This window comes from Salvelinus fontinalis, chromosome 9 (genome assembly GCF_029448725.1).
Source record: "Salvelinus fontinalis isolate EN_2023a chromosome 9, ASM2944872v1, whole genome shotgun sequence".
Classification (NCBI taxonomy): Eukaryota; Metazoa; Chordata; class Actinopteri; order Salmoniformes; family Salmonidae; genus Salvelinus; species Salvelinus fontinalis.
This window is the reverse complement of record NC_074673.1, coordinates 61,892,538-61,912,961: the sequence shown is the minus strand read 5'-3', so window position 1 is coordinate 61,912,961 and position 20,424 is coordinate 61,892,538. Positions and strand designations below refer to the sequence as shown.

The following is a 20,424-nucleotide window of genomic DNA, read 5'->3' as shown; positions in this document are numbered from 1 at the left end:
ATAGGTTTAATGGGGGCTACAAAACAAACAGAAGAAAACAAACAATGCTTGCCAAACCTAAGGGGCGAGGAAGCTAGCAGGCCAGTCCAGCTAAAGCAAGACAGGCCGGCTAGCAAGCAAGCCAACCCAGCTAGCAAACACTACAAACAAACAGAAAAGACTAGAGGGAAGCTAAGGGGAAAAGGGATGGGGAAACAAGAGGAACACAAACAATTATTATTTATTTTTTTAAATATTTTTTAAGTGAAATGGAAACACAAAACACGACAGCAAACTAACATACAAATTTACAGAAAGTGATTAAATTAAACCTTAACTCACCCTACAGGTGCTGATGCACCTGCAGTCCACCACCACCAAACCACCACCAACACCTAGAATGAGAAAAAAGGTTGATAAATGAAACAGAGAAAACAAGTTGTGTGTACCAAAGCCCGAATCTACGCTTGGTCTTAGCCAAAAGGCCGAGAAGCGATAACCCACAAATGGTACCCTGCAGCCGCCGGGCACCCGGGGGTCTCGGCAGACTTTGGCGGTTTGGCAAAAGGTGGCTCCTCCCCCCCAGCCCCCCCTTCCCTGGCGACAGACAGGCTGGTGTTTTTTATTTCTTTTTAAAGTCGCCAATGCGTCTTGAAGTCACTAGCTCTTTACGCCGCCTAGTGCGACGACGACGACGACGACGACTATTTGTTCAAAGCCCGGCAAATACGCCAGTCGTCCGTCGGGCTTGCTTGAACTCAATTGCCCTTAGCGACTAGTCAAACGCATGAGCAACAAGTCTCTGCTGCGGCGGCGGCGGCGTCATCAACATCTCTGTCAATTTCTCTTGAAACAAGATATAGCGGGCTCTGCCAGAAGCAAAGCCCTTCCAAAAATACTTTGAACTCATAAGTGTTCCTCTCCACGGAAGTCTTTAGTAAAAGGCGAAAGGCTTGTGCGTAATGAAGAGAAACCAGAGTCGTGTGGAAGTCAGACGTCGGGGCCCGAGACACACTCTGTGCACTACTAGGCTGGGATCTCGCGGGTGGGTGGGTGGGTGGGTGGTCGGTCACCCAACCCACTCTGCCTACTTTTCCACGGCTGTGTGTGGGTAAAAAGTCACAGACAGACACAGACAGACAGACAGACAGACAGACAGACAGACAGACAGACAGACACTCACTCACTATCCTGACCAACGTTTTTTTTTTTTTTTTTTAAGTAAAATGGCGGGAAACGGGGGAACCCACGAAGAGCGCTTCGCCCTACTTTCACTTTGGATGTTTTTTTCCCCTTGCTTTTTTCTTTCCTTGACAACGGGAGGAATGTGTGTGTTGCACCGTTCCCGGAGGTACTGCAATACCGGGTCGATGCGTGGAGCGGACGGAGCAAGCCCCATTTCCGACTCCCTGTTCAAAAAATCCATTTAATATGTAGTCCCCCGATGGGGGACGTATCAGATATTAAACTGATAAGAACAGATTTTTTTTTTTTTTTTTTTTTTTATTAAACCAAAACAGTCATATTAAACATTTCACATTTTCCAAAACACTGTACATTTCAAGACATGGCTAATAAAAAACCAAGACATGGAAATAACAATACAAACAGTAAATACACTTTAGCCCAACCACTGCAACAGACCTCTTACTCATAAAGGTACTTCCAGCGTTCCTTAGAAGCATGGAATCCGTATTTGTCCACATCAAAATCATATCTTTTCCTCAGATCAGCTCTAACCCTGCTAACCACTCCCCCCACTCCCCAGTCCACATTGGATTTAACCAAAACCACCCTTGAATCCCACAGAGCCGTCTTCCCCAAGGAAATCAGTAGCCAAATCAAAAAAGATCCCCTCCCGCTCCTGATCCCCAAACCCCGTCCCAGCATAACTGCATCAAAGGATAGAATCCCCAGTACCTGGAAAAAAGAGCCTAAATCTCCCCAAACCCTCCTGGCAAAAGAGCACTCCCAAAAAGTGTGACGAAGCGTCTCCTCGCCTTCACACCCCTCCCTTGGGCATACCTTGACTTTTGACAGGCCGTGTCTGTAAAGGACCTCCCTAACTGGCAGACGCCTATGTACACACAACCAATTTAGATCCTTTAACCTGTTAGAGAGACCCTTCTGCTGAATCGCCTGCCACACAACCGGCCCCACCCCATAGATACCGACAGGACCTCGCTTAGCCACCAAGGTCCTGTATAAAGCCCTGTGGTCCATGCAGAGCAGACCCTCCTGGCACTCAGTGTGCCTTCTGCTCCACTTCACTGCATGTTGGAAATGAGCTGGGAGGGTTTCCGCCTTAGGTCGGGAATTGTCCCAGGCTACCAACCTTCGCAGAGGGAAAGATAGCCAAAACAAACCAAAAGCCTTGAAGTCATGGTTGCAAGGGTTAACCAAATTTTTACATATCGAAGAAAAGAAAATAGTGTCCAACTTAAGAGGGAGGTCAGGAACTCCCCTTCCTCCCTCCTCCACTGATTGCACCATCCAGTCCCTTTTTACATACTCATAGCCTCCCCAAACAAAAGAAAAGACGGTTCGCACTAAATCCTTTCTGTAACGAGGAGGCAAAGGAAAAACATAGGCCAAATAAACCAAAGACGGAAGAATGTCTGCTTTAATGACCAGAACCCGTCCACTCATAGAGAGCCTACGAGCTTTCCACAGGCCCACCCTGGTGCGCACTTTCGCAATCCTCTTTCCCCAGTTGATGCCCTCGCTACCTGTCACTTCAAAATCCACTCCCAGGATCCTCATAGGCCCCGAGCAGAGCGGGAGGCCACTAAGGCCTTCCTCTCTCCCAGCCCACGGTCCAAAAAACTTAACTGAGGATTTCCCCAGGTTGACCCTAGCCCCAGATGCCTGTCCGAACTCCCCCAGGACCTCCACCGCCCTGGCGACACTCCCCTCGGATGTCAGAAACAGAGTCATGTCGTCCGCATACTGGGAGATCTTGACCTCTGAAAAACCCCCGCCAGGGGGCCGGAGGCCCATAATACGTGCGTCTGCCCGGAAAGCTGCTGCTAGAGGCTCCATATACAACACAAAGAGAAGTGGAGACAAAGGGCAGCCTTGACGAACCCCAGTCTGCTGGGGAACCACCTCTCCTACATGCCCATTTACTAAAACCCTACTTCCCACTGCAGTATATAGAATCCCCACCCACCTCAAGAACCCAGCCCCAAAACCCATCCTTTCCAAAACTGAAAAAAGAAACCCATGGTGCACCTTATCGAAAGCTTTTTCCATGTCTAAACTCACCAACATGAGGTGCACCCCTCTGTCCTGGGCCCAAGCAATACAATCTCTCACCAAACTCAGGTTCCAATGTATGGACCTCCCCTCCACCCCACAGGTCTGGTCCTCATGTATGACATGGGGCAGAACCTTCCTTAGGCGGCCCGCTAGTACACGGGCTACCACCTTATAATCTACACACAATAGCGTAATGGGCCTGTAATTCCCCAGGTTATCCCTTTCCCCTTTCTTGAAAAGCAGCGTCAAAACCCCCTCCCTCATTGAAGACCCCATGAGCCCTGAATCATACACCGCTTTAATTACTGAAAGAAAATCTCTGCCCAAAATCTCCCAAAAAGTAACATAAAACTCCCGAGGAATCCCATCGTAACCTGGCACCTTGTTGCTTGGTAAGCCCCGCAAAGCAGCCTCAACCTCCGCAAGCTCGAAAGGGCGGTCGAGATCAGACGCTGCCTCCGGGGGAACCATTTTCCTCAAAAACCCCAAAAAAACACGCTCTTTCGAACCATCTATGTCCTTCTCTCTGAAGGATTCTTGGTAGAAAGAGGACGCTGCTTCCACCATCCCCTTTGGGTCAGAAACCACCCCCCCCCCTTCTGTTCTCAGCTGAGCAATCACTGCTTTGGCACGTGCGGCTTTAATCTGTTTAAAAAAGTATGAGCTACTAGCTTCACCAAACTCGAACTTGTCTCTTTGACACCTAAAGAGAAAGTCCCTGGCCTTCCCCTGAAAATACAGCCCCAACTTACTTTTTAAAACCTCCATCCTCTCTACATCCCTCCCCTCACCCTTATTCTCAGCTGACACCAAGACAGTCAGCTCTCTCTGAAGCCGCTGAAAAACCTCCCTATCTGCTCGGGCCTTAGCAACACAGTGCGAAATGGCCAGGGTGCGCACATTGCGCTTTACGCACTCCCACCATTCAACTATGGAACCAAAAAAAGGCTTGAGGTCCCCCCATATTTCATAATGGGAAATAAAAGCCTCCCTAAAGGAAAGATCCTCCAAAATTTTAGAGTTTAGTTTCCAAAAACCTCTGCCAAAAATTGGCACGTCTACCGAGAAAACTACCTTGACTTGGCAATGGTCCGAAAACCAGACCGGAGACACAGTGACTTGTGATATTGGCACAGATACAGGTAAAAAAATAAAATCTATACGACTACGGGAACCCCTTGAGTTTGCCCATGTCATACCCTCCCCATTGGGGTCACAGACTCTGAACGAGTCCCTAAAAGAAAAATCTTTAACCACAGAAACCAAATAGGGTAGGCTAAAATCCCCAGTGCCTTCGAAAGAGACATTGAAATCCCCACCCAAAACCACAGTTCGGTTCGTAACACAAACATCTGGTAGAGCCAGAAAAAGATCTTTTCTACCTCGAGGTTCAGCAGGTGCATAAATGTTAATAAAACGAAACTTCGCCCCCCTCCAGTCTGCATCAACAACTAAAACCCTCCCCTCTATGACAGAAAAAGAACCCACCACACAAAAATCCCTATCCCCAAACAAAATCCCCACCCCAGAGGAGTGAACCCCCCCTATCCCCCATCTGGACTCTCCCTTCGCCCACCCCCTTGAAAACACAGAAATATCCCCCATGTCCCTTAAATGAACCTCTTGTAAAAAACAAACCTGAAAGGAGATACAGGAAAGGTACTGAAAAACCCCTCCTCTCTTCCCCATATCCCTTAAACCCCTTACATTTACTGTCACTACTGTAAAGAAGGTCATAAAAAAAAGAGAAGAAATAACTAAACGAGATCACCCATACATACAGTCTGTCAGGTAGGAGCCTCCCCCATCCCAAAGTCACTCACCCCTTCCAGGTATTTGTCACTGTTCGGCGTGCCTGGCGCCACGAAAGAGCGTTCAGGGCTGGAAAAGTCCACACAGGTTGATACCTGTCCACTGACCTGCGATGCTTCCCCAGGACTGGAAGAGTGGTCTCCCCCGGACAGTACCTGTGCACAGTCCAAAGAAGCCTCCTCAGGATTGGTGTCCATCTCCGAGGTGCCTGACCCAGGAAGCGCAGGAACCAAACAGGGCCCATGGACCTGCTCCCCAGACCCCCCCACCGAGGCTTCAGAGGCCGCCGACGCAGAAACCTTCAACACAACTGGATCCTGGGTCTTAGCCCCCACATCTGACCCTTCATCCCCAGTATCAGGGTTTAGCACTGTAAACCGGTTGGAGGTGGGCACCTCTGGCCTCCTATGCTTTTCCACCATCACCCTTTCAGTTACCCTCCTCCTCTTCTTTCTTTTCCCTTTGTACATCTTCCCTGACTCTCCATTATCTGAAGATGCCGATCCAGTTGATCCGCCTGCCGAAGACGACCTCATCTTCCGCGTAGGGATTCGGGAAGCCGAATCTTCTGACATCTCACTCAGCAGAGTATCTTCCCAAGCTCCCGTCAGCAGCTCCATCTCCTCCTCAGTCCCCGTCGGACGGACCTCCTTTACTGCACTTTCCCCTGGGGCTTTTGCCATCCCCGCTGCCGCCGCTCTAATTTCCTCAAGAACCACCTCTATTGGCCGGAGGGGAGAGCTCGCAGCACCTTCCTCGTTGCCCTGGCCGGCTGCCTCCGCATAGGTCCGTTGTCTATTTGGACAGTCTTTGTACAAATGGCCCTCCTTCCCACAGCCATTGCACACTCGAGCCTCCCTGCAGTTGGCTGCCCCGTGACCTGGTTTCCCACAGTTTCTGCACTTCAGCAGATTGCATCCCGCGGCCAAATGACCGAAACTACGGCAGTGTCTACAAAAACTTGGTTGGCCTGAATAAAACAGGTACCCCCGGTCCGCTCCAATGGAGAAATAGGCTGGTGGGTGAACCAACTTATCAGCTCCTTCCGGATCTCTGTTCAGTGCGACACGGAACTGTCTCCTCCCTGACCAGATTCCATACCCGTCCCGTAAATACCGCACCCCGGGACTCACTTTACCAAACCGGCCTAGAAAAGCCCCAATGCTGTCATCCCCCACATAGGGGTTGTAAATGTGCACGGTGATGACCTTTAAATCCAATCGGCACAAGGGGAGAACCTGAAAGTTTGAGAAAGGCTCACTGGCTGCCTTCTCTTTGCAAGTGTCCAAACACCGCCTGTACAAGGCCTCGCTGTTTAGAGACAGGTCGTAGCCCTCCGCCGCCATATTCCGCTGCAAGCAGTAAACGTGCCCTGGGTCCACCTTTAACCCTTCAATGATCATCGTCCTGATGAACCATTCTCTATTTCCAATTTGCTGGCCCTTATTCTTCCAAACGAACTGCAATGTATTGCGCAGTCCAGCCCCTCTGGCTGACTGTTGATCCTGCCCTCCGGCCATCGGCTTTTAACTCAGCGAGCTGTGGGGCACCTCAGTACCAAGCTTGATCTGAGCCAAAAGGCCGAGAAGCGATAACCCACAAATGGTACCCTGCAGCCGCCGGGCACCCGGGGGTCTCGGCAGACTTTGGCGGTTTGGCAAAAGGTGGCTCCTCCCCCCCAGCCCCCCCTTCCCTGGCGACAGACAGGCTGGTGTTTTTTATTTATTTTTAAAGTCGCCAATGCGTCTTGAAGTCACTAGCTCTTTACGCCGCCTAGTGCGACGACGACGACGACGACTATTTGTTCAAAGCCCGGCAAATACGCCAGTCGTCCGTCGGGCTTGCTTGAACTCAATTGCCCTTAGCGACTAGTCAAACGCATGAGCAACAAGTCTCTGCTGCGGCGGCGGCGTCATCAACATCTCTGTCAATTTCTCTTGAAACAAGATATAGCGGGCTCTGCCAGAAGCAAAGCCCTTCCAAAAATACTTTGAACTCATAAGTGTTCCTCTCCACGGAAGTCTTTAGTAAAAGGCGAAAGGCTTGTGCGTAATGAAGAGAAACCAGAGTCGTGTGGAAGTCAGACGTCGGGGCCCGAGACACACTCTGTGCACTACTAGGCTGGGATCTCGCGGGTGGGTGGGTGGGTGGGTGGGTGGGTGGTCGGTCACCCAACCCACTCTGCCTACTTTTCCACGGCTGTGTGTGGGTAAAAAGTCACAGACAGACACAGACAGACACAGACAGACAGACAGACAGACAGACAGACAGACAGACAGACAGACAGACAGACAGACAGACAGACACTCACTCACTATCCTGACCAACGTTTTTTTTTTTTTTTTTTTTTTTTTTAAGTAAAATGGCGGGAAACGGGGGAACCCACGAAGAGCGCTTCGCCCTACTTTCACTTTGGATGTTTTTTTCCCCTTGCTTTTTTCTTTCCTTGACAACGGGAGGAATGTGTGTGTTGCACCGTTCCCGGAGGTACTGCAATACCGGGTCGATGCGTGGAGCGGACGGAGCAAGCCCCATTTCCGACTCCCTGTTCAAAAAATCCATTTAATATGTAGTCCCCCGATGGGGGACGTATCAGATATTAAACTGATAAGAACAGATTATTCAAAGTTTTTATTTACATTCAACAAACCACCACAATCTTACATCAAAACAAAAATATATATACTTCTAACCAACAACAAAATTCCTCATCTCAAAACCTACTAATAAACAATAACCAAAACCTAAACCAATAATCATGGGATCAATTTTCACTTGGGGCCATCTCCCTGCCCCTGCCCCCCCCTCAATGCCATCCCTTCATCCTCGTCCAGACTACTGACCGGGGACCCCACGTCCCCATACACGTCCCCATACAGGTAACCTGTACCTCCCTCCATCGCCCAGCTCAGTGCCATCACCGGGAGTTCCAGCTCCTCCAGTGGTGTAAACGAGGATGAACGAGAGGGAGCCCACGAAGGCCCTGCTTCTTCTCCCTCCCTTTCCCCCCTCTCACCACTTTTCCCCCTACCGCTACCCAACGGTTCCACCCTTTTTTTCTTTTTCTTTTTGTATGCTGTATCCCACGGGTTATTTTCCCCTCCCCCATAATCTCGCTCCTCGGGCAAACCCCTGTCCTTAATATAGTCCTCATAATCCTTTACCACCTCCTCATATTCACCTTCCTTCCATCCCTTAATCGGTCCTCTCTCCCACACCCTTTCCAGCACCATTCTATCTATTTCTCTTTTAACCTTCTCCTCCCTCTCCTCTTCTGTCCCGGCTTGTCTCTCCCCTCCTACCTCCTCCTCTCTCCCCTTCTCCTTCCTTTTTTTCCCTTTTTCCTCCTTCCCTTCCTCCCCCTCTGTCCCGACCACCCCTACTTCCATCTCACACTCCCCTGCCCCAACCACCTCTCCTTCTGCCCCAGCCTCCTCTCCTTCTGTCCCGGCCCTACCATCCTGCTCCCCAGACGAAACCTTCTCCCTAATCTCCTTCTCAAAGCCCCTCTTCACCCTCTCCAAATCCCCTGCCCTCCAGCCCTTCCCCGGCCCCCTCCCGCCTTTCTTCTCCTTCAGCGTTCCAAAGAGTTCCTTTTTCTGCCCCATGTCCAAAACCTCCTCTTCTACTTCCTTCCCCTCTGTCCCGACCACCTCTCCTTCCATCTCGACCACCTCTCCTTCTTTCCCGACCACCTCTCCTTCTCTCCTGTCCACCTCTCCTTCTGTCCCGGCCCTCTCCTCTTCTTTCTCTTCTTCTCTCTCTCCTTCCTCCGGTGCAGTCTTCCCGCCTGTGTCACCTGGTTCTTCTCTTCCTCTTCTACCCCTATCCCCCGCTCTCGCTCCCCCCGCAGCTGCAGACGCGTATGACCTGTGCCGATCCGGGCAATCCCGCCACAGGTGTGTCACTAAACCACACCCATGACATGCCTTAGGCTCAGCACAGTCTCTCGCCTCGTGCTCACCAGACCCACAAAACCTGCACTTTCTAGCCCTACACGAGGCGAGAGCATGACCATAGGCCATACAACGCCTGCAAAATGGAGGCTGACGGGCATAGTACAACGTCCCCCTGTCAGCCCCCAGGGAGAACATCGCCGGGGGGTGTAGGTAACCATCCAAACCTTCTGGATCCTCCCTTAAAAGGGCCTGAAACCCTCTCTTCCCAGTCCAGAACCCCAGGGAGTCCCTGATGAGCCTTGCTGAGGAGACATTGTTCATGAATCTCCCCAGAAAAACCCTCACCTCGTTTTCAGTCACGTGGGGATTATACATTGTCACCGTGACCACACGAAAACTACTTTTCGCCAAACTGGTCACTGCATACTGAGACATAGGCCTTGCCTTACTCTCTTCCTTTGCCATCTTTAGAACCTCTTCATGTTTCCCTTCATTATAAAGGGTCACATCAAAAGCCCTCTCCAACGGATTATCTTGAAGACATAAAACGTCCTTCACCTCCAGTTTCAAGATCCCCATCAAAATGAATCTTCCAAACTGGTCTCTTGCAAAAGGCTCCTCTTCTTTATCCCTCCACGTAAACCTCACTGTATTGGCCAAACCTATTCCAGGTACCGACTTGTTATAACTAGAACGTGCCATTTCCCAACAAAAGAAAACGCACTTCCAAACCAATAAACCGCTCTCCAAAAAAAGGAAACCTCTGAGAAAAACCCAAAAAGCCTTTTCTCACAAAAAACCGACCAACCACAACCTTTTCGCCCTCCTATCTCCGACCTTCTGACTAAGCGAGCTCTGGGGCACCTCGGTACCAAGCTTGATCTTAGCCAAAAGGCCGAGAAGCGATAACCCACAAATGGTACCCTGCAGCCGCCGGGCACCCGGGGGTCTCGGCAGACTTTGGCGGTTTGGCAAAAGGTGGCTCCTCCCCCCCAGCCCCCCCTTCCCTGGCGACAGACAGGCTGGTGTTTTTTATTTATTTTTAAAGTCGCCAATGCGTCTTGAAGTCACTAGCTCTTTACGCCGCCTAGTGCGACGACGACGACGACGACTATTTGTTCAAAGCCCGGCAAATACGCCAGTCGTCCGTCGGGCTTGCTTGAACTCAATTGCCCTTAGCGACTAGTCAAACGCATGAGCAACAAGTCTCTGCTGCGGCGGCGGCGTCATCAACATCTCTGTCAATTTCTCTTGAAACAAGATATAGCGGGCTCTGCCAGAAGCAAAGCCCTTCCAAAAATACTTTGAACTCATAAGTGTTCCTCTCCACGGAAGTCTTTAGTAAAAGGCGAAAGGCTTGTGCGTAATGAAGAGAAACCAGAGTCGTGTGGAAGTCAGACGTCGGGGCCCGAGACACACTCTGTGCACTACTAGGCTGGGATCTCGCGGGTGGGTGGGTGGGTGGGTGGGTGGGTGGTCGGTCACCCAACCCACTCTGCCTACTTTTCCACGGCTGTGTGTGGGTAAAAAGTCACAGACAGACACAGACAGACACAGACAGACAGACAGACAGACAGACAGACAGACAGACAGACAGACAGACAGACACTCACTCACTATCCTGACCAACGTTTTTTTTTTTTTTAAGTAAAATGGCGGGAAACGGGGGAACCCACGAAGAGCGCTTCGCCCTACTTTCACTTTGGATGTTTTTTTCCCCTTGCTTTTTTCTTTCCTTGACAACGGGAGGAATGTGTGTGTTGCACCGTTCCCGGAGGTACTGCAATACCGGGTCGATGCGTGGAGCGGACGGAGCAAGCCCCATTTCCGACTCCCTGTTCAAAAAATCCATTTAATATGTAGTCCCCCGATGGGGGACGTATCAGATATTAAACTGATAAGAACAGATTATTCAAAGTTTTTATTTACATTCAACAAACCACCACAATCTTACATCAAAACAAAAATATATATACTTCTAACCAACAACAAAATTCCTCATCTCAAAACCTACTAATAAACAATAACCAAAACCTAAACCAATAATCATGGGATCAATTTTCACTTGGGGCCATCTCCCTGCCCCTGCCCCCCCCTCAATGCCATCCCTTCATCCTCGTCCAGACTACTGACCGGGGACCCCACGTCCCCATACACGTCCCCATACAGGTAACCTGTACCTCCCTCCATCGCCCAGCTCAGTGCCATCACCGGGAGTTCCAGCTCCTCCAGTGGTGTAAACGAGGATGAACGAGAGGGAGCCCACGAAGGCCCTGCTTCTTCTCCCTCCCTTTCCCCCCTCTCACCACTTTTCCCCCTACCGCTACCCAACGGTTCCACCCTTTTTTTCTTTTTCTTTTTGTATGCTGTATCCCACGGGTTATTTTCCCCTCCCCCATAATCTCGCTCCTCGGGCAAACCCCTGTCCTTAATATAGTCCTCATAATCCTTTACCACCTCCTCATATTCACCTTCCTTCCATCCCTTAATCGGTCCTCTCTCCCACACCCTTTCCAGCACCATTCTATCTATTTCTCTTTTAACCTTCTCCTCCCTCTCCTCTTCTGTCCCGGCTTGTCTCTCCCCTCCTACCTCCTCCTCTCTCCCCTTCTCCTTCCTTTTTTTCCCTTTTTCCTCCTTCCCTTCCTCCCCCTCTGTCCCGACCACCCCTACTTCCATCTCACACTCCCCTGCCCCAACCACCTCTCCTTCTGCCCCAGCCTCCTCTCCTTCTGTCCCGGCCCTACCATCCTGCTCCCCAGACGAAACCTTCTCCCTAATCTCCTTCTCAAAGCCCCTCTTCACCCTCTCCAAATCCCCTGCCCTCCAGCCCTTCCCCGGCCCCCTCCCGCCTTTCTTCTCCTTCAGCGTTCCAAAGAGTTCCTTTTTCTGCCCCATGTCCAAAACCTCCTCTTCTACTTCCTTCCCCTCTGTCCCGACCACCTCTCCTTCCATCTCGACCACCTCTCCTTCTTTCCCGACCACCTCTCCTTCTCTCCTGTCCACCTCTCCTTCTGTCCCGGCCCTCTCCTCTTCTTTCTCTTCTTCTCTCTCTCCTTCCTCCGGTGCAGTCTTCCCGCCTGTGTCACCTGGTTCTTCTCTTCCTCTTCTACCCCTATCCCCCGCTCTCGCTCCCCCCGCAGCTGCAGACGCGTATGACCTGTGCCGATCCGGGCAATCCCGCCACAGGTGTGTCACTAAACCACACCCATGACATGCCTTAGGCTCAGCACAGTCTCTCGCCTCGTGCTCACCAGACCCACAAAACCTGCACTTTCTAGCCCTACACGAGGCGAGAGCATGACCATAGGCCATACAACGCCTGCAAAATGGAGGCTGACGGGCATAGTACAACGTCCCCCTGTCAGCCCCCAGGGAGAACATCGCCGGGGGGTGTAGGTAACCATCCAAACCTTCTGGATCCTCCCTTAAAAGGGCCTGAAACCCTCTCTTCCCAGTCCAGAACCCCAGGGAGTCCCTGATGAGCCTTGCTGAGGAGACATTGTTCATGAATCTCCCCAGAAAAACCCTCACCTCGTTTTCAGTCACGTGGGGATTATACATTGTCACCGTGACCACACGAAAACTACTTTTCGCCAAACTGGTCACTGCATACTGAGACATAGGCCTTGCCTTACTCTCTTCCTTTGCCATCTTTAGAACCTCTTCATGTTTCCCTTCATTATAAAGGGTCACATCAAAAGCCCTCTCCAACGGATTATCTTGAAGACATAAAACGTCCTTCACCTCCAGTTTCAAGATCCCCATCAAAATGAATCTTCCAAACTGGTCTCTTGCAAAAGGCTCCTCTTCTTTATCCCTCCACGTAAACCTCACTGTATTGGCCAAACCTATTCCAGGTACCGACTTGTTATAACTAGAACGTGCCATTTCCCAACAAAAGAAAACGCACTTCCAAACCAATAAACCGCTCTCCAAAAAAAGGAAACCTCTGAGAAAAACCCAAAAAGCCTTTTCTCACAAAAAACCGACCAACCACAACCTTTTCGCCCTCCTATCTCCGACCTTCTGACTAAGCGATCTCTGGGGCACCTCGGTACCAAGCTTGATCTTAGCCAAAAGGCCGAGAAGCGATAACCCACAAATGGTACCCTGCAGCCGCCGGGCACCCGGGGGTCTCGGCAGACTTTGGCGGTTTGGCAAAAGGTGGCTCCTCCCCCCCCCCCCCCCCTTCCCTGGCGACAGACAGGCTGGTGTTTTTTATTTATTTTTAAAGTCGCCAATGCGTCTTGAAGTCACTAGCTCTTTACGCCGCCTAGTGCGACGACGACGACGACGACTATTTGTTCAAAGCCCGGCAAATACGCCAGTCGTCCGTCGGGCTTGCTTGAACTCAATTGCCCTTAGCGACTAGTCAAACGCATGAGCAACAAGTCTCTGCTGCGGCGGCGGCGTCATCAACATCTCTGTCAATTTCTCTTGAAACAAGATATAGCGGGCTCTGCCAGAAGCAAAGCCCTTCCAAAAATACTTTGAACTCATAAGTGTTCCTCTCCACGGAAGTCTTTAGTAAAAGGCGAAAGGCTTGTGCGTAATGAAGAGAAACCAGAGTCGTGTGGAAGTCAGACGTCGGGGCCCGAGACACACTCTGTGCACTACTAGGCTGGGATCTCGCGGGTGGGTGGGTGGGTGGGTGGGTGGGTGGTCGGTCACCCAACCCACTCTGCCTACTTTTCCACGGCTGTGTGTGGGTAAAAAGTCACAGACAGACACAGACAGACACAGACAGACAGACAGACAGACAGACAGACAGACAGACAGACAGACAGACAGACACTCACTCACTATCCTGACCAACGTTTTTTTTTTTTTTAAGTAAAATGGCGGGAAACGGGGGAACCCACGAAGAGCGCTTCGCCCTACTTTCACTTTGGATGTTTTTTTCCCCTTGCTTTTTTCTTTCCTTGACAACGGGAGGAATGTGTGTGTTGCACCGTTCCCGGAGGTACTGCAATACCGGGTCGATGCGTGGAGCGGACGGAGCAAGCCCCATTTCCGACTCCCTGTTCAAAAAATCCATTTAATATGTAGTCCCCCGATGGGGGACGTATCAGATATTAAACTGATAAGAACAGATTTTTTTTTTCTTTTGGAAAAAGTTTATTAGCACATTTCCTTTAAAACAGCTCATACATTTTTACATCATTTATACACTTAAAAACGGCAATAAGGCATAAAAACACAGCATTTGAACATTACTTTTAAATTTGTTAAAAGTACATGTTGTTTTAAAACAATGAAAAACAACCATGAATAAAAGTACTTTTCTAGTAAAAACATCAAATCTGTAAAAGCCGTTTAAAAATGTGTACTAATGATTTAACAAGGTAAAACATTTTTAAGACGTTGAAAACATGTTAAAAAGTCACTTTGTTAAAAAGCTGTCTTCGGTCCTTTGTACAGGTGCGGGGTGAGTCCTTATCAAACTCGCCTCATTCTGCTCCTCTGGATAAACTACCGTCCCATCCTTCGGGGCCCAGAGGAGATCCCTCCTCTAGGCGCATCGCCCTAGGCGCCGCAGCGCTGTCAGGCCGTGGCCGCCGGGACCTAGGGTGTTGTGGGGGACCCTTCGCTTGGGGTCGAGGCCCCCTTCCTTCTGTACCACCCCAGGGCTTCCGTGGCTACCATAGCCACTGCCTGGGGGGTGGTCTCTATGTTCTTCGCTACCAGCAGGTTACGGGAGGACCACAGGGCGTCCTTCAGGCACGTGAGGGTGGGCCAGAGCTTGGTGAAGGCCTTCGATGGAATGGGCCTTCGGCCCACCCCGTACAGCACGAGCTGAGGCGTTAGGTCCTCCCCTGCTGGCAGACACGGAGTGATCAGGGGGCCTGCTTCCTTCCACAGGTCCCTGGCGGCTCTGCACTCACAGAGCAGGTGCCTCACCGACTCCTCTTGGCCGCAGCCTGGTCGGGGGCACGCGGGTGTTCTCGCCATGCCCCGTGAGTGCATGACGGCCCTGACCGGGAGGATCTCGTGGGCAACCATCCAGGACAGGTCCCGGTGCCGATTCAGGAGAGCAGGATGGGCCACATTACGCCAAACCGTTGTGGGCTCGCCTATAGCAAGCCCGCGTACTGGACACACTGGTTCCCGATCCTGCACAAGAGAGAGAAGAGAGCGGTGTTTAGTTAAAACCGTGACTGCTTCTTTTTCCAGTTTAAAATGTCTTAAAAATTTCTGGAGCTGAGCGTAGTGAGTGGGGAGCAGGAAAGAGACTGGGGCTCGCAGGTCGACTGGGATCAGCCTCAGAGTCCTGAGGTAAGATCCCAGCCAGAACCGTGCGAGGGCCTGGGTCTTGTTGTTGGCCGGGGAGGTGGCAAGAGTGAGATGTAACGCTGTGTAGCGGCTGCCCAGGAACAAGTAGAGGTCAGGCAAGCCTTTCCCCCCCTTGGACCTGGGCCTCTTGACCACCTCCCTCCTCAGCCTCTCCCACTTGCTCCCCCACAGGAAGTAGAACAGCATCCGCTCCAGGGCTAAAAGACTCCTTCGTGGGGGGATAAAAACAGAACTGATTAATAAAAGCACAGGTAAAATCACAGCTTTAATGATTAAAACCTTGCCCTCAAAAGTCAGCTGTCGTAGTCCCCAAAAACCCAGTCTCTGTCTTACTGTCCCCAGGATCCCATTCCAGTTGCCGCTCCCTCCTCCCTCCCGGTCAAACTTTACCCCCAATACCCTTATGTCCGTCGTTTTAACCGTCAGTGGTAGTCTGGTCAAGTCTGGGTCTGCCCATGGTCCGAAAAATTGGGCCTCGGTCTTGTCTCTGTTCAGTCTCGCCCCAGAGGCTCGTCCGTACCAGTCGGTCCTGTCCAGGGTCCTGTCGACGGATAAAAGGTCGGTGCATAAAATGTTGACATCGTCCATGTAAAAAACGCACTTGGCGGTCATCCCCCCACTCCCCGGGATCCCCACCCCACTGATCCGTTGGTCCCTTCTCAAGACCTGTGCCAGTGGTTCAATGCAGGCCACGAACAGAAGGGGAGATAATGGACAGCCCTGACGGACGCCGCAGTGTACTCCCACCGCTTTTGTCAGATGCCCATTTACGAGGATTTTGCTGGTAATGTCCCCGTACAGCAGTCCCACCCAAGCTAAAAACCTGTCCGGGAAACCCATTTTTTGCAGTACCTTAAAGAGGTACTGGTGCAAGACCCGATCAAAGGCTTTTTCAAAATCTAAATTTAGGACTACAAGCCGCATGTTTCTGTCTCTCGCATAACAGATGGCATCTCGGATCAGTATCAGGCTGTCCGTGATCTTCCTTCCGGGCACGGCACAGGTTTGGTCCGGGTGGATCACCTCCCCTAAAACAGAAGACATTCTGAGTGTTAAAACCTTAGTAAAAAGTTTACAGTCAAAGTTTAAAAGGGTGATCGGTCTCCAGTTCTTCAGGTCAGTCCTGTCGTTTTTCTTATATAAAAGAGTCACGATCCCCACTCTAAAACTGTCAGGTAGTCTGTCCAGGTGTTCAAAGTCAGTAAAAACAGTCAGAAGTTCGTCGGCTAAAACATCCCAAAAGGTCAGATAAAACTCCAAAGGGAGGCCGTCCTCCCCCGGTGATTTACCCCTCTTAAAATGCTTCAGTCCTTTGTCGATTTCTGTCCTCGTCAGGTCTTTTGTCAGGTCGTCTGTGTTGGGTAGAGTCTTGTCGATGTAGGTTAACCTGTTGGGGATGGGGGCGCTGTTTAGACTATTTATGCTAATGTGGCTAATTTTTTAAACGGCTTCCCACAAAATCCTTGATCGTACAATATGCATATTATTATTATTATTGGATAGAAAACAGTCTATAGTTTCTATAGGAGTTGAAATTTTGTCTCTAAGTGGAACAGAGCCCATTCTACAGCAATTTCCCTGACATGGAGTCAGATTTGAGAAACGTTGGCCACTTTTCTGAAGTCATTTAAACGGGCACTGTCGTTGCTATGACTATACGGACACTTCTTACGTCTTCCCCTGGATGCCTTTACGTGATGACGATTCCAACGGGCTCGATTGCTCGTTCACAGGCCCTACAAATGAAAAAAACCTTTAGCTAGCAAGTCTTTTCTTGCTGCGTAACGCGCGTGGAAGACACCGACCCTCTCCTGTTCCAAGCGTTAGTTTAGCCTGTTATATTTCTCCGGTCATCTTTTCACTCGTTATAGGAGTTACAAACATCACAAAGTAGTTAATTTAAAGCGTTTTATAGCAATTTATATCCGTTTAGTGCGATTTTGGGACATTTATTTTTGCAACGATGTGAAAAGTTGGGAACGCTTTTCAGTTCATCCCGAACGTAGTTGACATTTCCACATGGCAAGAGGACAGCTTTCCACCAAAAGACGATTTCTCCCAAGAAAGGATCCTTTGCCCAAGATACTGATGGAAGAACAGCTCAAGGTAGGACATTTTTATTATGATAAATCGTGTTTCTGTCGAAACATTTTAGTGGCTTAGGACGCCATGTTTTTTGACGTAGCTTCGCTTGGCGCAAACTGTATTGAAAAGTAAGGATAAATTAAAAAATGTAATAACGCAATTGTATTAAGAATTAAATTGTCTATCAATCCCTGTCCACCCTATATTTTTTAGTCACGTTTATGAGTATTTATGTATAAGAGTAGATCACTGTCTAAGTGGCGCAAGGACGTTTTCTTTACCAGCTTGTCTACATTTCACATTGTCTAACCATGATTTTGGTGGCTAAATATAAACATTTTCGATCAAACTGTATATGCATGTTGTAATGTGATGTTACAGGAGTGTCATCGGAAGAATTCTGAGAAGGTTAGTGAAAAAATTAATATCTTTTGGCGATGTTGACTTTTATCGCTCACTTTGGCTAGAATCAATGCTGGGCTGCTAATTGCTATGTGCTAAGCTAATATAACGATTTATTGTGTTTTCGCTGTAAGACACTTAGAAAATCTGAAATATTGTCTGTATTCACAGGATCTGTGTCTTTCGATTCGTGTATGCTGTGTATTTTTACGAAATGTTTGATGATTAGTAGTTAGGTAAACACGTTGCTCATTGTAATTATTCTAGTCCATTTGTGATGGTGGGTGCAATTGTAAACTATGCCATCTACCTGAAATATGCACTTTTTTCTAACAAAACCTATCCCATACCATAAATATGTTATCAGACTGTCATCTAATGAGTTTTTTTGTTGGTTAGAGGCTATAAATATCTTAGTTTAGCCGAATTGGTGATGGCTACTGGTGTTGGTGGACAAATAAAAGATGGTGGAATATGCTAATGTGTTTTTAGGTAATAGATGTACATCTTTACATATTGTGTCTTCCCTGTAAAACATTTTAAAAATCGGAAATGTTGACTGGATTCATAAGATCTGTGTCTTTCATTAGCTGTATTGGACTTTAATGTGTGAAAGTTAAATATTTTAAAAAAATATTTTTTTTGAATTTCGCGGCACTGGTTTTTCAGTGGGGGGGGGGGGGGAGTGCCGCTAGCGGCACGCTGATCCTAGACAGGTTAAAATGTCCCCCATCGTCTCTTCACATACCTCTTTTACCCCAAACAGTTCCCCATAAAAATCTTCGACTACTTCTTTTATTCCCTCTGTATCTGTTTTTAAAACCCCATCTTTATCTTTTAAACCCGTCATTGTCCTACCCTTGCTAACTATTTTCTTAAAAAAGTACCTAGTGCACTTCTCCCCCTCTTCTAATTCCCTTTCTTTACTTCTTAAAATAACCCCCTTACTTTTTTGGTCTGCTAAAAATGCCATCTCCTTCTTTACTTCTTTAATTTCATGGTTAAAATCAAGGCCCTGTTGGCATAAATTAAAATACCTTTCCAGTCGCTTTTGCAGTCCCACCATGCGTCTATCTTTTTCTCTGCTTTTTTTCTTTCCTATCTCTCTAAAGAAGGTCCTCGTCCTTCCCTTCACCATTTCCCACCACTGTGCTCGTGTGTCAAAAAGGTCCTGTAGCGTCTGCCACTGGCTGAACTGCTCCCGGTACTGACTAACTACTCTATCATCTTCTAAAAGGGAGCAGTTCAATTTCCAGGGCCCTCTTCCCACAGTCACACCCGAGGTTAGTGAAAGGGTGCACGTCAGCATTACGTGATCTGAGAAGAAAGCAGGGGTTATTCTAGCATCAGTTGGGGGACAGTCCCGGGTAAACAGATAATCGATGCGAGAGGCTCTGGTGCCGTCACCACTGGTCCAGGTGAAGCCCTCCTCTCTTGGATGCAGGGTTTTAAAACAGTCAGTCAGTTTAAAATCCCTACACAGCCCTTGCAATAAAACACTTGATCTGTCTACCTTAAAATCCTCTCCTGCCCCTCTCCTGTCTGCTCTACTTAAAACACAATTAAAATCCCCGCCCACCACTAGAGGATCCCTCCCTAGCAGGTGGGACTGCAGGTCTTCTAAAAGTGCGCACCGGTCATGTTTGTCATTAAAACCATACACATTTAGCACATTAAAATCCCTCCCCATAAAGGTAAAATTGGCTAAAAGAGCGCGTCCGCCTACCACCACCGTGCTCCCCCTCACCACCACCTGTGGGGTCTTGATTAAAATGGCAACACCGTCATTTTTGTTAAAATTGGAACCACTCCAAATGGAGGGCCCGTGCTGCCACTTATCCTCCCATTTACTGTAAGAGGATAAAAAGGGTAGACCACACTCCTGTAGTAAAAACACATCTGAGTTAAACCTTTCTAAAAAGGATAAAACCGACTGTGCTCTGGCTGCTGTTTTCACGCTCCTCACATTTATTGTAGTGATTTTAAAAGCCATAAAAGGGGTGAGTAAAAACAGTGCTAAAAGAAAGGAAGGCATTGAACAGTTAAAAGGGGGCTACTTTTCTAGGGAATTCTCTCTCTCCCTCCGGGGTAAGGGGGGGGGGCAGGGAGAGGAGGTTAAAACCGGACTTAAAAAGGAGATTTGATTGGGGGAGTCTGAGGGGAAGGTCCTGGGTTCTTCCTCCCCCTGGGAGCTCTCCCACTCCACCTTTCCCTTTTTCCCTTCACCCTGTTCGGGGTCAGAGAGCTCCTCTGCGTTTCTTTTTCGTGGGGGGGGGTGTTCCTCCAGACCCTCCCCTCCCTCTCCCGTGCCTTCTGACACCGTCTCCATACTGTCAGACCCACTTGGGGAGCTCTCACTCAAGACCTCTCCGGGACCGTCTTTCTCGGCCCTTTCTCCTTCAGGGGTCACCTTAGTCTGGGGCAGGGGGATTGGGGTGGGGAGGGTTTTGTCCTCTCCTCCCACTTCTTCCACCACTGCACCTTCCGCGCCCTCTACTACGGCCACCGCCTCCACCACTGTCTCCTCCACCACCACCTGCTCCACAACCACCTCCTCGGCAACTGCCTCGGTGACCACCACCTGACGCTCAGAAGCCCGGTCCGCGGCCGCCACCTCCCTCCTTTCGGCCCTGACCTTATTGGCCCAGGAGTAGGGGCAGCCGCGGATGAGGTGGGACCGCTCGCCACA

General features: G+C 49.6%; 5 non-coding genes and 3 pseudogenes across 5 annotated transcripts; all 8 read right to left on the bottom strand.

The window, feature by feature from the left end:
* Positions 1 to 844: 844 nt before the first annotated feature.
* On the bottom strand, positions 845 to 961 carry LOC129863018 (U5 spliceosomal RNA). The gene has a single exon (XR_008760888.1). It is a non-coding gene; the product is annotated as a U5 spliceosomal RNA (small nuclear RNA).
* Positions 962 to 1,308: 347 nt separating this feature from the next.
* On the bottom strand, positions 1,309 to 1,503 carry LOC129863085 (U2 spliceosomal RNA). Its single transcript, XR_008760932.1, has one exon. It is a non-coding gene; the product is annotated as a U2 spliceosomal RNA (small nuclear RNA).
* A 5,504-nt stretch (positions 1,504 to 7,007) lies between these two features.
* On the bottom strand, positions 7,008 to 7,124 carry LOC129863017 (U5 spliceosomal RNA). Its single transcript, XR_008760887.1, has one exon. It is a non-coding gene; the product is annotated as a U5 spliceosomal RNA (small nuclear RNA).
* Positions 7,125 to 7,517: 393 nt separating this feature from the next.
* On the bottom strand, positions 7,518 to 7,734 carry LOC129863069 (U2 spliceosomal RNA; annotated as a pseudogene).
* Positions 7,735 to 10,220: 2,486 nt separating this feature from the next.
* On the bottom strand, positions 10,221 to 10,337 carry LOC129863015 (U5 spliceosomal RNA). The gene has a single exon (XR_008760886.1). It is a non-coding gene; the product is annotated as a U5 spliceosomal RNA (small nuclear RNA).
* Positions 10,338 to 10,706: 369 nt separating this feature from the next.
* On the bottom strand, positions 10,707 to 10,923 carry LOC129863068 (U2 spliceosomal RNA; annotated as a pseudogene).
* Positions 10,924 to 13,409: 2,486 nt separating this feature from the next.
* On the bottom strand, positions 13,410 to 13,526 carry LOC129863014 (U5 spliceosomal RNA). Its single transcript, XR_008760885.1, has one exon. It is a non-coding gene; the product is annotated as a U5 spliceosomal RNA (small nuclear RNA).
* A 369-nt stretch (positions 13,527 to 13,895) lies between these two features.
* LOC129863076 (U2 spliceosomal RNA) lies at positions 13,896 to 14,074 on the bottom strand (annotated as a pseudogene).
* Positions 14,075 to 20,424: the final 6,350 nt, after the last annotated feature.